This window comes from Patagioenas fasciata, chromosome 2, assembly GCF_037038585.1.
Source record: "Patagioenas fasciata isolate bPatFas1 chromosome 2, bPatFas1.hap1, whole genome shotgun sequence".
NCBI lineage: Eukaryota > Metazoa > Chordata > Aves > Columbiformes > Columbidae > Patagioenas > Patagioenas fasciata.
Genome location: NC_092521.1, coordinates 107,842,255 through 107,858,869, shown reverse-complemented (window position 1 = coordinate 107,858,869; position 16,615 = coordinate 107,842,255). Strand labels below are relative to the sequence as shown.

Below are 16,615 nucleotides of genomic sequence, written 5' to 3'. Positions count from 1 at the left end.
CATCATCTGCTGTGTCCCCTGTATTGGCAACATGCTACCAGCCTGCATTGATAGGGAGCTCCTGCCCTCTGGCACTTAGGTTTTGGACTCTGTTAAGTCAAGATGAGAAAACCTGGTACCTGCAGGTTCACAGGTTTCTGCCTTTTCTCTTGTGAGAGCTACCACCAGCTGGCTTCCCAGTGTTTGCTGTGGCTGAGCTAGCCTATGAGCAGGATCCAGAACTTCTTATCTTCCTTCCATAGTCTAACCCTAAAGCGATACTGGCTGTGTTGTCACCATAAATACAGTGTGTGGACAATATTTATTTCATAAGCTTTCTTCTTGAGAAAACATAAGGAGGCCAGCAGGTGAATGCTAATGCAAGTGAGCGTATTGAGTGTTGCTAATTGCTCTTGGAAAAGGATGGTAATTGCAGTAACTGCCAGATCAGATCCTGACAGATGGCAGGTGGTGATGGTGAAGCAGAGGTACTACAAAGACCAGGGACAGAACAAGATCTTCTTCTGTTAGCACAAATTGTCTCACTGTGCCATTTCTGGATTTATTTATTTATTTATCTTTTAATAGGAAACACACTACATAGTGTAGTTCTTTTATCTTAATAGCCAATTATTTGTGAGCAGTTTTTGCCAAGCATACTAAACAGCTAGAAAATGCTTGATATGCATGTTTCTGTTTGGAAATCTTAGAGGTCTGCAGAACTGCCACATTCCTCTGCATCTCTTGGGTTGCCCTTCCCTGATGGAAAATCTCAGCACTACAGGTTGCAGCTTGCATGGTGTATTTTGGTATCTTCTTCAGTACCTGCCACGTCTGAGGAAGTCCTGATACTTATGCACTGTGACTGCACATACCACACATACCACAATGTTTGAGGCATTGTCTTGCTTCTCATAGGACAGAAAGTGCACTTGTAGTGTGATTGCCCTGATAATCTGAGCTATGCAGCTGGGGCAGCACTGGTAAGTGCTTCAAAATCTCTAAACCTCTCTGCTAAATGTACGTTGTAGCTGAGCTCTCCTACACACTCATGCAGTGAGTAGTGGGGATGCATGAGGGATCATTCATTAATCACAAGGGATCTTTAATGCTATTTCCTCACACTGTCTCACAACATGCTAGGGTAGTTTCCTTCATTATACAGTGCCTGGAGGTGAAATGTTTTTTGCTCACCTTTAAGAGTAAATGATTATTGCTGGCCCTGAACTCCCATACTAAGTGGTAACAACATTTCTGAGATTGTCTTGGTTAATTCAGAAGTGGGAGAGAAAGGTTATTTTCCTAGGTCAATGGTAAATAGAGTTCCTGAGATAAATGGGTGTTCAATAGCAAAACGCTGGACCTTTGCAGCTCTTTCTGGCAGTTGATGGATCATGTACTTTTGAGTATAACACAATGTTCTTTCTGGATACATCCTCTTTCAGCACTAAGTGCCCTTGTTTTATAGTGTCATCCAGCACTTAGTGTCATTCACTCTGTGATATGTTAACTCTGTGGTGCTGTAACAGACTTTCTGAAAAATGCTGTTTATCAGGAGTAAGGTCGGCTTCCATTAGTTAAAAATAAGTTATTTACTGCACCATTTTTTATATCTATACTCCAAATTATGAAAATATCTAGCTTAGATTATTTTAAAATGCTTTAATACATAATTTTCACAAGTCTTAAACACAGAAAATTTGTCTCGTCTTCATTATTGAATACATTGTGGTAGTGAAGGGGCTGAAGTAGGCTTTAATGAGCCAGAACAAACTGAAACTTGAGGGATTTAAGCAACTGTTGCTCTTCAGTGGGGGTTACTAGGAAGAACTGCAGATGGCTTTCATTCAGCAAAGACAGTAATTTGGTCTTTATCACAACTAATGAAAATTAACATATGAATGAAGTATTAGCAGTGGAGCTGGTTCAGAGGTTTTTTTCCTCAGAGATCTCGTAATTAAATGTGATGCTAGTGAAATAAACTTTAAAATAAACTCATTGCTCTTATTTTGTTTAGTTGTACTAACATTCACAGAAGTAGCAAGGCAATTTTATTTTCAAATGCCAGTTTTTATTTTATATCTGCTTAAATCACAATAAGATGTTCTTGGCTTTCAACCAGTGAAGAAGATTTTGCTGAGAATCTTAATTTTTTTAAAGGACTCTCTTTTTTGTGGCATATAGGTGGGTGTGTCTGGAGATGCTTGTGTTTTGTGCTTTTTTTTTTTCCTTTCAAAATATTAAGCAAGGGTGGAAAAAATTTCCCTTTGACGGATACCAGATTTTGATAAAATAGATTATTCTGTAATAAGGCATGTTGTATAGTTTATCAGAAACTGGTGCAAATGCAAGTCTGTAACCATTCTTTGCGAAGCTGTAGAACCCACATACTGCTTAAGCTAGGTCTCATTGGTGCACAGGTGGTTGTACACCACTGTGAATGAGCATTTAAATATGAAAATAAAATAGTATAGATAGATTTCTCCAGTCATTATGATCTACTGCCAAAAAATAACATTATGGGGAAAGGCAATATCCTTTATCATACAAAACTGATATGGTTAAAAAGATCCAACAAATGGACTGTCACTCAAACTGAACTTTATCTTAAATTGCTTCCAAGGCTCCACAAATTATCTCTTTGACTATATTAGTCAGTCTCATAGAACTCTTATCTTACGACCATGCAAGCACTATAATAGTGTCTTAAAAATGTTCCAGTATTTAAAGAGAGGCTACAAAGATGAAGACTGGCATAAGATGTGTTGAAGAGGACTGACTTTCATCATGCTTTGATAAAATAGCTGTATTGCTTTTCTTTCAGACTAAAAAATATGATGCACCTAGTAGCTCTAGAATTCACTACAGCATAAGTGGTATGGTGCCACAAGGCAGATCACTATCTGAGCTGGTGACAGTGGAGTTTTCTGCTACCACTATGATCTTACTCATGTGAGCATATATCTGGACAGTACAGAATTTTGAACACTGTCAGGAGTGTGTCTTTCCTGTGCATTTGATGTTCAGCCTCTCAGCTCAGCACCTGTGAGAATCAATGTTTTTTCAGCTGTCCAAAAAGAAAAATGAAACAAGTCACTTTATTAATGATGCTGTCTTATTTGACAATAACCCTACTATTTGGGAGCTTCTCTTTTCCTGTAGAACACCTTGCTAAAAAATGACCTTGCAAATTAAGCAGTAAGTTTACAAGCTTTCAGCTTCCTGGATGCTTGCTGAGTGAATCTGTCTTGACAAGGTGCGGAAGGCAATTTTCAGACTCCTGCTGTTGATCTAATGCATTTTTCTTTCGAAATGTGAAAAATAGAAACAATTTATTCTATGTTCCTCAGCAAACAGAGCATTGTTTTTGAGTAGCTTGTCCTTCAAACGTAGCTGAATTATGTTTTTCCGCATCCTGTAAGAGAACATTTAGGTTCAATCAGCCCATTTAAAGTCTTAATGATATATTTTTTAAAAGTCTTGCTTTATTTTTATGATATTTCACACTTTCACTTATTCACCAGGTGGTTCTGGGCTGTCCTAAAATGTCTTAAAGTGCTGCTGCATGCATTGCATTAATTTCAATTTTTATTGACTGATAGCAGCAGTTAATCTATAATTTTGTGTGATCTATTGAAAGTCATAGAAGTAGGCTGCTGCTGAAAATATTTTTCTGCTGTTCTTTGGGCATTTAATATTTGTGCATCAAATACATCATGGTGTATTTGGTTTTGCTTTAAAAATGTTAAGTGCATCTATCTGTTCTTAGAAGAATTGCCATTTGTATGCGCCAGAGGAATGCTTACTTGATTTGGAAAGTATCTCTTATCCTAGAGTAGAACTGCCCAGAAGAAAGTGGGTGCCTCATTAGCTGACTGAATATAAAAAAAATCCTTGTTTGGAAGTGTCATCTTTTATTCTAAACAAGATCAACAAACCATTTCTCGATTGGATTGTGACATGCAAAAAAAAGTGGATTGTGTACAACAGCTGACAATGACCAGCTCAGTGACCGGACTGAGAAGAACCTCCAAAGTACTTACCACAGCCAAACTTGCACCAAAAAAAGGCCATGGTCGCTGTTTGCTGCTGTGCTGCCAGTCTGATCCACTGCAGCTTTCTGAATCCTGGTGAAACCAATCAATCTGAGAAGTCTGCTCACCAAATTGATGAGATGCATCAAGAACTGCAACGCCTGCAGCTGACATTGGTCAACGGAAAGGGCCCAGTTTTTCTCCATCACAACACCTAACCACAGGTAGCACAACCAATGCTTCAAAATATGAATGAATTGGACTATGAAGTTTTGCCTCATCCACCGTATTCACCTGACCTCTTGCCAACTGACTACCATTTATTCAAGCATCTTGACAACTTTTTGCTGGGAAAATGCTTCCACAACCAGCAGGATGCAGAAAATGCTTTCCAAGAGTTCATCGAATCTCAAGGAACAGATTTTCATGCTACAGGAATAAACAAACTTATTTCTCATTGGCAGAAAGGTGTTGATTGTAGTGGTTCCTATTTTGATTAATAAAGATGTGTTTGAGCCTAGTTATAATGATTTAAAATTCATCATCCAAAACAGCAATTACTTTTGCACCAGGCTAATATTTCAGACATGTTTTCTCTGTGGCAATATCATATTATGTGCAACATTTAATAACGTTAAGTGGGGAAATATAACGATAACCAAGATGTTTACTAGTTAGGATCTGAAATTAACTGTGGTTCTTAGGGAGAAGAGGGCATCCTTGTTCATAAACTTTGTAAGACCTGGACGGTAGGGGATAGGCAGTTTCTGAGCCTGAATCAATAAAAGGGCTTTTGTCTAACAAGAGAAGAAAGAATATTTCTAGCTAAGCCCCATCATGGTTAAAGGTGGTAAGTAGGCTTTGAAACTAGTAGAAATTTGGATCTCTATATACGACTTTTAGACTGAAATGGCATGGCTGAGAAGCCTGGTTTTGAACTATGTTGTGTGTTGTTATATAGCCTTGTTTCAGAAGCTCTAAACTGATATCACAAAGCAGGGCTCTCACGGATCTGCAGTGTTTCACAGAATCACAGAATGTTAGGGATTGGAAGGGGTGTTGAAAGATCATCTAGTCCAATCCCCCCGCCAGAGCAGGAACACCCAGATGAGGTTACACAGAGATGTGTCCAGGTGGGATTTGAATGTCTCCAGAGAAGGAGACTCCACAACCTCCCTGGGCAGCCTGTTCCAGTGTTCTGTCACCCTTACTGAGAAGAAGTTTCTTCTCATATTTAAGTGGAACCTCCTATGTTCCCATTTGCACCCATTGCCACTTGTCTTATCACTGGTTGTCACCAAGAAGAGCCTGACTCCATCCTCGTGACACTCACCCTTTACATATTTACAAACATTAATGACGTTACCTCTCAGTCTTGTCTTCTCCAAGCTAAAGAGACCCAGCTCCCTCAGCCTTTCCTTATAAGGGAGATGCTCCACTCCCTTAATCATCTTTGTGGCTCTGTGCTGGACTCTCTCCAGCAGTTCCCTGTCCTTCTTGAACTGAGGGGCCCAGAACTGGACACAATATTCCAGATGCAGCCTCACCACAGCAGAGTAGAAGGGGATGAGAACCTCTATTGACCTACTAACCACCCCCTTCTAATGCACCCCAGGATGCCATTTGCCTTCTTGGCCACAAGGGCACAGTGCTGGCTCATGGTCATCCTGCTGTCCACCAGGACCCCCAGGTCTCTTTCCCCTACAGTGTTCTCCAAAAGGTCATTCCTCAACTTATACTGGTACCTAGGGTTGTTCTTGCCCAGATGCAAGACTCTACACTTGCCATTGTTATATTTCATTAAATTTCTCCCTGCTCAACTCTCCAGCCTGTCCAGGTCTTGCTGGATGGCAGCACAGCCTTCTGGTGTGTTAGCCACTCTGGATCCTTCTATTCTGTCCCACATTGTCACCCAAAAATGGAAGGAGGGAAAAGAAAATAACTTGCACCCCAGACTCTTTCACCAACCTTCGCAATGCCTTGAAATCTTTCTTCATTCCCCTCAGACTATGGGATGCAGCTTCCTCCCCACCTGTCTGGAAGATCAGTAGTGGGTCGTAGTCTGTCAAGTGCACCAGGTTGGGGAGTGCCCTGGTGATATCCCTGATCCAGGCTCCAGGTAGACTGCACACTTTCCAATGATGAGGGTCAACTCTGCATATTGGGCCCTCTGTACCTCTCAGAAAGGAATCACCCACTACAATTACCCTTCTTTCTTTCTTACCAGAGGCAGACTTGAGGTGTGGAGTCAACTGCCTCTTCCTTTGTGACCTCATAGTTGGGCCTTCCACCACATCCTCACCCATCTCTCCTTCAAGATCCAGGGCCTCAAATCTATTACGGAGGGGCACCTAGGGAAGTAAGGAAGGTAGGGAGGGGGGTTGCCCATGGTGCCAAACTGGGATTTGCTTCCAACCCTCCTTGTCTCTTTGATTCCCTACCTTGGCCCAACAGGCACAGGGCAGGGGCTGTCTCAGGTCTCCCCTCCTCCCCCGACAGGACAGGGAGTCCATCACCTTTTTGGGGGTATCTCCTCTCTGGCTGGAAGACCAGGGAGTTATTCCACCAGTCAGTCTCGTTCTCTCACTCCCTGGTTGTCCTCAGTCTCTCGACCTCCTCCTTAAGTTCCACCACCATGCTGAGCAGATCTTGGAATATGAAGATGATTGTGAAGTTGTTTGCAAATGTGTTTGCAAATGCATATGATAGGGTTAGAAATTGTTAGTGAAGTTGTAATGGGATGATGCTGATGATGTCTATAACCTAAAAACAGAAATGATGTGGAGTCTGAAATTCTTTATTTGAATTGCTGGGAGTTCTGCAATATCTCATGATGACTGGACAGCTCATGCCTTTGCTTACATTTCTAGGGTAGATGATTGTTATTTCAGCACAGTACCATTTTTGTGTGCAAAGAATTTGCATCTCTGTTCTTGCCAATCATCATCTTCTCAGCTACGAGATGAAACATGTCAAAAGCAGGTTTATGTATAGAGACTTTCAAATGTAACTTAGAACACAAAACCATGTTGTTCACGTACAGCTTTTTGAAGCAAGTAATGATGACTGGATGTCAAAGGATATCACTTTATACCAGTTTCAGTTGCTACTTTTGCTCTAAAACTAATGGAAGATTCTATTCCAATTGTTATGCTACATATTTAGTCTTCATGCTGAGCTTTCTTGGTCAAAACTTTTTTTCTCTTTCTTGTTATTCAGCACTTGGAAATAAACTGCTGTCATCAAACTTTCTCAGTTGGAAACTAAACAGATGTAGTGTAAACTCAATCACACCTTCAACGTTTTTTTCATTGAACTGATACACAGAACCCTGGAAAAAGGAGAGAATGTAAAAAGAGCTCCTTTTTTTTTTTTTTTTTAAGAAAGCTGCATCCCTAAAGTCACGTTTTGTAGAAATAAATTTGATGCACTGAATCACTGATTTAATGAACATGGGCAACTGTGAAAGCACTGGTATCACTGTTGTATCAAGCTCAGGAATAAACCAGTAACTTCTGTAGTAGCTGTGATACTAATAGTGTACCTACATTAATGTTTTAGTCTGCTGAAGAGCTACTTTCTGTTGTGAATTCACCTTCCATCTTTACCTGAAGGCTTCTATTATGTCCTTGACCTTGTCACTCCCACACTTTCAACTACTGCTGGAATCAAGATTGAAGCTGTGCTTCATGGCACCCCCACAGCTGCCAACAATCGGGGTGAGCAAAGTGCCCTCCAGCAGTGTGCTGCTGAGGCCAGTGTTGTGTCTTGCTTAGGACCAGCAGTTTATGCACCAATATGGTGTTAGGACCAGCAGTTTAGCACCATTCACCAATATATACAGGGGGCCACTCACCTTGAAAGCAGCTTGGCAGAAAAGGACCTGGGGGTCCTGGTCGACACCAAGTTGACCATGAGCCAGAAATGTGACCTTAAAGAAAAGAAGGCTACTGGTACCCCGGGCTTCATTACACAAAATATTGCCAGTAGGCTGAGGGAGGTGATCCTTCCCCTCTGCTCAGCACTGGTGAGGCCATACCTGGAGTACTGTGTCCAGTTCTGGTGCCTGAGTACAAGAATGACAGGGACATACTAGAGAGAGTCCAGTAAAGGGCCTCAAAGATGACGAAGGGACTGGAGCATCTCTCCTATGAGAAAAGACTGAGAGAGCTGGTACTGTTCAGCCTGGAGAAGAGAAGGCTCAGGGGTGGTAGTATCAATGTGTATAAATACCTGAAAAGCAGCTGTAAAGAAGAGGGAGCCAGGGTCTTTGCAGTGGTTCCCAGTGGCAGGATAAGGGCCAATGGGCACAACATTAAAACCAAGAGGTTCCCTTTGAACGCTTTTTCACTGTGAGGATGACCGAGCTCTGTCACAGGTTTCCCATTGAGGTTGTGGAGTCTCCCTTCTTAGAAATATTCAAAAGCCATCTGGATGTGTTTCTGGACCACCATTTCTAGGTAGTCCTGCTTAAGCAGGGTGGTTGGACCAAATGATCTGCAGACATCCATTCCAGCCTCAGCAATTCTGTGATTCTGTGATTTTGCTGTCAGCAGAGATGCTGTGTGGAGGTGTGGGTTGCATACTGCTTCTTGCATTACATCAATTAACAGTGTAGGTACACCCTTAGAAAACCTGAGCCTCACTGGTTTACTAGAGTCTGTACACTGTTGATCCAACTGCTTCTTCTGATTGTGAAATAATTGCAGTGAGTAGTAATTACTGAACAAAATAAGGAAGATGGAGAAATGCAATAAACACATATAGACTTTACCACAGGAAAATGCTGTCATAATTCCTAGCACAATAAATTTAGTAACATTGGAGAATAACAACCAAGTTCTCTGATTAACTGGAATAATGTGTAGGTCTGATTTTTATAAGCAGGATTATGTGCCTACAAGCAAATTTAGTTATGGGGGATTAATAAGATATAAAATGTAGGTAAAGTTTTAGCTCTTCTGCAGAAATGAGGAGAACTCTTGACTCCCTAGTAAAGAGTATTTTATGAATAAAGGTATATTCAATTTGTTTTCAGGGTATTTCAGGTTCACAGTTCATAATATAGGTTAGAATAGTGTAAAACCAAACACTGAGATAATTTTTGGAACACTCAGTCTTTCTGGTTGCCCTTTTGCAATCTTAGTTCCCCGTTTACTGAACATTTGTAAAAGCCTCTAAAAATAAAAAGACAAAGAAAAATAGTTCAATGGATTTTAACTAAGGAAAAGGTTTAACCTCATCTTAAGTGTTTGCAGTACAAGAGCAAAAGTTGTGCAGCTTTTTTGGCATGATAATCCTATTTCTCTGATGGGGCAGACTATTTTGCCTCTGACTTTGCAGTTTACCAGCTTCCTATTTTGTGATCACATAAAGCAGCTTGACAACTTTGCATATTACTGTCATGCATAACAATTGGCCGTAGATGCCAAAAAATTTGGTGGTAGTAAGTTTCAGTTTTTGAAGGCTAAATTTTGTGCTAAGTTGAATAGAACTCATGAAATTACAAGGCTGTAAGTGTCTGGGCTGGGGTCATAAAATGTGAAATTTATTTCTAAAAAGCTCAGAAATGGGTTTGCTTTTTAGGCATGTAGCTATGATAAAACAGAAGAGAGTGGTGGGGAGGGCTCTGACAACAGAGACATGCTGGTTGTTCCCCTCAGATTGTGCAGCTACAATGGGTACAGAAGAACTCCAAGTAAACGTATATATCCATCCATTTTATTTCATCTTACCTAGTAAATTCTGGTTTTCTAAGTCGGTTGTTCTGGATAGGATGGATGCCTTCAATCTTTGCCATAGCTTCTTCAAGAATTTAAATCTAGTGACTGATTGCCAAGAGACTGAACACAAGCGAACAGTGTGCCCTGATAGCCAAGGGAGGCAACCAGACCATGTCCTGGGTATACCAAGCACAGCATTGCCAGCCGGGCGAGGGAGTGATTGTCCCACTCTGCTCTGCACTGGTGCGGCCTCACCTGGAGCTCTGTGTGCAGTTCTGGGCAACACAGGATAAAAAAGATATAAAGCTACTGGAGAGTGTCCAGAAGGGGGCCACAAAGTTGGTGAACGGTTTGGAGAGGAAGCCGTATGAGGCGCAGCTAAAGTCACTTGGTTTGTTCAACCTGGAGAGCAGGAGACTGAGGGGAGATCGTGTCATGGTCTACAGCTTCCTCACAAGTGGAGGAAGAGGGGCAGGCACCGATCTCTTTTTTCTGGCAACCAATGACAGAACCTGAGGGAATGGCAGGAAGATGTGCCAGGGGAGGTTTAGATTGGACATTAGGAAAAGGTTCTTCACCCAGAGGGTGATGGAGTACTGGAACAGGCTCTCCAAGGAGGTAGCCCCAAGCCTGACAGTAGTCAAGAAGCAACCAGACAATGCCCTCAGACACATGGTGTGAACTGTGGGGTTGTCATATGCAGGAACAAGAGTTGGACTTGATGATCCTTGTGGGTCCCTCCCAACTCAGGACATTCTACGATTCTGTGAAATCCATGATCAGCAGATCTACCCAGAGACTGGCAAGTGTATTGAGACAAAGTATGCCCTGCAGCAGAAAAGGAAGCAAACAGCTGGGTGGCAGCAGTCTTTGGGCAGGACATCAGACTTACGGTGCAGTTACAACTGGTCATATCTGTGTCACTGAAAGAGTGGAATGCATCTCATGCAAGAGAGAGAAGCAGCAATATGTTTTATTGAGGTAAAATAATAATTTTTCAGAGTTCAATTAATTTGACGGAATTTAGCAAAGTTAGCGGTGGTTTGACAAGATTCAACAAGTTCCATGGCAAGATTAATCTGATTAATTACTCCATGGAGGAAATATACAGAGGAAGATTGGTTAGCCAGGAGTTAGAGTTTGTGTTTCACACAAAGATCAGAAATGCAAGGGAAACTCTCCTGTTTAGTACTGTTTCGTTAGTATCAATTCAGCATGCAATCAAAGTTACCAAGTCCTGTAATTTAGCCCCAGCCACCCCCAGCCGGCAGCTCTAAGCACGCACCCCTTGCTGCCCACCCTCTCCCCCCCACCGTGGGATGTGGAAGAGAATTGGAAAACAAAAGCAAAACTCGTGGGTGAGTTGGGATAAGAACAGTTTAACGGAACAGCAAAGATAAAACAACAAACGATGGCAACAATGATAGTGAAAGGACCTACAAGGCAATGGACACGCAGAGCAACCACCGCATGACGGTCCCAATGCGGCAGCCGTCACCAAAACCTCCTGCCAGCCCAGCCACCCGCTGAAACCAACCACAGTTTGCACCAAATCCGTTCCCCGCCCTGCCCCGAAGTGCAGCTCATGTCTGGAATACAAAAGCACCAAACTGCGTGGTCCAGAGAGAACCGAGCTCCTCTGACTGCCCTGACCTCGGCAGCGAGGGCAAGAGAGAGAGAGAGAAACGACCCCGCTGTCCTGCCCCCGTTGTAACTGAGCTTGTTCTTCTACGATAGGAAATACCCCCTTTGGCTGGTTCTGAGTCAGCTGTTCTGGCAGTGTCGAAATTAACCCTGTCTCTGCCAACCCAGCACACCAAGGCAAAACCAAAGATACCATACTACAAATTTATACGTGATATTGGTCACTTACCAAAGATCTGATCTTTCGTTTTAATCCAGAGAAGGTGAAATGGCACGGCATCCCTGCAAAGGCTGTTATTTTCCCCATTCCCTGAATAGACCAGAATCTGCTGTGAAGTTGGGCAGCCTGGAGAGGACAGCAGAAAAGCATAAGCTAAGGGGTCCTGCCTGGAAATCATTCTCTTACATGGGACTTTCAGCTACTGGTACTAGAGAAGCATCTCCCTGGCTGTGCTTTGAGACCTGTTTGATTGATTTTTCTCCTTCTGATAGTGGAGACCACATAAACCAAAATCTCTGCTAGGTATGATTTAGAACTCTTTATCCCTCTAGTTTTTATTTGGTTGTTATGTCTATTTGAAACAGAAGTGCTAAACCTTTTTCCAAATCACCTTTGAAAACAATTTTCCTATGATCTGTTTATAAGTATTTTTTACCACTCTCTTTTTTTTTTTTTTTTTTTTTTCTTCTGGAAAAGCTTGGTTTAAGTTTTCTTCTCGCTTGTTTCTCTGACGAAACTTTTAGGCATTTTAATAGTCTTCAAATCTCTACTTATTCTCCATTCTTTATAAACAGCAAAATGATGATTCTTAGTAGTTACTTTGATGATCACACAATAATTTAGCTTTAAGGCATTTTTTCCCTCTTAAGGAAATACAACCAAATATCTTTTTCATGAAATGGTTAGCAATTGTATACCTTAACAGCAGATACCTTCAGAAAATAACCGAAACACTACACCTCTGCTTTTCATTTGTAAATTCCCAGCATGACTTCTGGTTCTTAGCAAACAAGGTTTTTAAGGGAAATATCTCTTTCTCATTATTGAACAGCGTATTCTTGTGTTTTGAAGATGCATAAAAATTCCTTTTTTGTGTGTGTGACTTTTAAACCAGTAATGCAAGCTTGATTACATAACTGAGCCATCTTCACATACTGATTTATTAAAATGAGCACTGCAGCTCAGTTTCTATGCTTTACAAATTGCTCTTTCTGGTTTAGTAAGGAAGGTGACACTTTTGTGAATATTATAATAAACAGTAAACTTTCCGAAGAAAAAATATAAACAGTATAACTTTAGATTACAAAAGCAGACAACTCAGGAGGACAAATTAAGGGAATATGCACTCTAATTGCGTATCTTCTTGACTGACAGATGCATCCCAACTTCTAATATTATTCACCTGTGTGAGCAAAGGAAATTCTAGGAGTTAGATTTTCACAAAGAACACACTGAGCATCAGTGTTTATAGACCCAGACTAGAGTTTCCAACCCAAAGACAGTCAGAACTGTTGTGTTTGTACATGAGTAACCTGGAAATGCATTTCATGTGTTCAGTTACTCCAAAACAAAGAATGACAAGGTTGTTTATTATGTTTGTGAAATCTAAATACGTTTTTAATTAATAGCCTCATTTTTGGCATATTTTAATTATTTTGGTGCCATTCCTTGACAAATTATATGTCACACTTACATTGGTGCTGTTTTTTTTTTTAAAAAAAAGAGAATAGGAAGCATATGCCTGAGAGACACAGTCCCTTTCATGAATCTTAGTAGTACTTGTGGTTATCTTAAAAACAACAGTAAAATACTCCATTTGATAATAAGGGAGTAGTCCATTTCACTATTTTCCTTTTATTCAAAACACATTATTTAAGTGATTAAATATTAATAAAATGTGTACTGTAATATTATCCTGCTTTGAAGCACTTCGCAGTGTGGCCTTGTCAGATATAGCCTCGCAGAGCTAAATTACCTTCAGGATATAATTTATGTGGTTTCTTTTGACTCAGCATGAATCTTCCAACTCATTCATAGAGCTTGCTATTTTACATTGAAGATTCAGTGAATCTCACCTGTTTTTTTTTTTAGCGATGACATTAATAATACTAGTTATTAGCATTTCCATCTTGCTGTTATTTTCTCTTCCCCCTTGTCGTGGTTTAACCCCAGCCATCAACTAAGCACCACACAGCCACTTGCTCAGTCCCCCCTGGTGGGATGAGGGGGCAGGATCAGAAAAGTGAGAAAACTCATGGTTTGAGAAAAAGGCAATTTAATAAGTAAAGTAAAGGCCATGCATGGAAATGGAGCAAAACAAGGAATCAATTCACTGCTTTCCATTGACAGGCAGGTGTTCAGCCATCCCCAGGAAAGCTGGCCTCTATCATGTTTAAAAGTTACTTGGGAATACAAATGCCATCACTCTGCAAGTCCCCTGCTTCCTCCTTCTTCTATCTGCTTTATATGCTAAGCATGATATCATATGGTATGGAATATCCCTTTGGTCAGCTGGAGTAAACTGTCCCGGCTGTGTCTCCTCCCAGCCTTTTGTGCACTCTCTGCCTTCTCATCGGGATGCCCATAAGAGAAGCTGAAAAGTCCTTGACTGCTTAGCAGCAACTAATTAATCAGTATGTTAGCAACATTATTCTAAATCCAAAACACAACACTACACCAGCTACTAGGATGAAAATTATTAACTCTATGCCAGATAAAACCAGAACACCCTTTCCTGACTGAGTGTTTATAGAGAAAAAATGCAACACAGTATATGACTGCTAAGAGCTATAAATTTGAATGTACTTCAGTCGTACCGTTGCTCTTTCTATATTATTTCAGACTTTGCACTTGTGTGTTGTAAAAGACATTTTGCAATGTGCCTGTAAACAGTAGTTGAGTCCCACTAGATGTGCTCTGCTATAAAATAAACCTGGAGAAGAGGAGGCTGAGGGGAGACCATATAACTCTCTACACTTACTTGAAAGGAGGTTGTAGCATGGAGGTTGTTGGTCTCTTCTCCCAAGTAGCAAGTGATAGGACAAGAGGAAATGGCCTCAAGTTGCAGGCGCGGTCTAGCTTGAAAAATTTCTTCACAGAAGTGGTTGTGAAGCAGTGGAACAGGCTGCTCAGGGAAGCTATTAAGTCACCATCCCTGGAAGTGTTTAAAAGGTGAGTAGATAAGGTTCTTAGGGACACGGTTTAGAGGTGAACTTGACAGTGTTAGATTAACAGTTTGACTTGATGATCTTAAAGCAAAATGATTCTATGATTTTAAAGTGCTATGTGGTCCTTGGAAGTGGCAGATTAAAGTGAGTTTAGAATTGAAGACCTGGAAACATACAATTAAACAGACCTCTGCTGGACTAAAAGAAATAGAATGCCAATCATCTTATCTTTGAATCTTTGTTTTGAGCCTAGTACAGATGGATATAGACACTTTTTTTTTTTTTCAATTTAGTATATATTACTAAAAAAATATTATGACACGTCTCAGACTGAGGAAAATAAACTTTCAATAACCCTTTTTGAATTGGTACCTTTCCGAAATGATGGAAGCGTAGATGGGTCCTAAATGTAGAGGAGTATAGACAAGTTTGTCACAGCACTAAATCACAAGTGTCGGAGTAAGGTTTCAACAATGGGTAAATGCTTTCCTTCTCGTTTATTCCATCTTCTTAAAAGCTGTGATTCAAAGATGCAGAAATCAAAGGAAAGATCTAATTAATCTGACCTTTCTTCAACCAAATGGAAACTGCTGTAGGCAGTTAAACTTACTTTTTACATCCACTCTACTCAAGATTAGCTAATTTACACTATTTGGATAATATATGCATAAATGTCTGCTTATTGTCAGTGCCCATTTGACTTTTAAAGAGTATTTTTAACTTTGTTTCTATCCTAGCATAATGTCATACCATGTGGTATGTGAAACAATATATAGCATGTCTTTCTTTTTGTTCTTGGAAAAGTGTTTCTCTTCTTAAAGTCAGGTGTAATTTCATGTAAAATAAAGAAAATATAAGAATTACTCAGCATACTTGTTTGTGTAGTTGGTGCCATCCTTGACAAATTATGTGTCACACTTACACTGATGCTGTTTGTTGTGTGCTGTTTTGTGGGGTTTTTTAAACTGTAAGAATCCGTCATTGTCTCGTTATGCAAAATTACAGCGAGTTGAGGGACAGAAGAAGGGCCGAACAGAAGATTACATGACTCTTTGCTTATTGTAATCCTCAATAATTCACTTTCTTATGTTATTTTCTGTCTGTAACTCAGTAATGCAAACTTCACAACTCCTTGTGTCTTCTTTTCTGATCATCAAGAATGCAAAATACTTCTTACAGAAGATCAAGGAAGAATTATCTGAGATCAGAATATCGGAATATTTTCATCACAACAGTCACTGAAATATGTTCAAATAGACTTTTTATTTATTTAAAAATGTATCCTGACCACCTCTCAGATAGGGGACATAAAAGAAATGAAAGGGCTGCCTCATCCTGAAAATCCACTTTTGTTATTATTGTTTTCCTGAGATTAATGAAGATGCAGGCTGAATGACAGAAGTACAGGCTGCTGGCAAAAGTTAGTGGAAGCATGGTGATAAATGATGAGAATTGGGCACCAATAGGGTGGATGGTAGGGGAGCTATTCTGTCTGTGGTCACTGTATCTAACTTTGAAATAGTTCCATGTCATAGCCTAACTGTAATAATCTGTAAAACTGTAACAAATGTAAAAACATAATGTGCTTAAATACTGGTATCTCAGCTGCTCTCTAGAGTACTGTGAGGACAGTGAACTTATGACCTAATCTATTTTTTCATCTTGTAAATGTTTCTGAGGTCTAATTTCTTTTCCGGTTGATATGTGCTGGGGTCCAGTAACCAATTTACATGTCTACTGCCTATGGAAAAACAATGAAATAAGATACTATGTTCTTACCAATTAGCTGATGGTAACAAAGCATTCTTTTAAAAATGGTATGATGGCTATATGGTTCTATAAGTGGGTTATGTTGCACAGGCAGTTCTTCTCTTCCTCAGGAACTGATTAGGCATCTACACATCAAAACAAAGTTGCCATTTGTTTCACTTAAGAAAGAAAAAACACTTTCTTCATCTCTCATTGTGCCTGCAGTTTAGCATATGCCATGTACAGGTTTTCAAATACCATGGAGTGTGAAAATGTCACTATTTCTGACTTTGTTCTGTCCAGGTCCAGTGACAAAAC

General features: G+C 40.3%; 1 long non-coding RNA gene across 1 annotated transcript; it reads right to left on the bottom strand.

The window, feature by feature from the left end:
* Positions 1-2,000: 2,000 nt before the first annotated feature.
* Positions 2,001-15,044, bottom strand: LOC139827414 (uncharacterized). Its single transcript, XR_011737950.1, has 5 exons — positions 14,921-15,044; positions 14,362-14,535; positions 11,610-11,726; positions 4,023-4,106; positions 2,001-3,394 (listed from the first exon to the last, which is right to left on the bottom strand). It is a non-coding gene; the product is annotated as an uncharacterized lncRNA (long non-coding RNA).
* Positions 15,045-16,615: the final 1,571 nt, after the last annotated feature.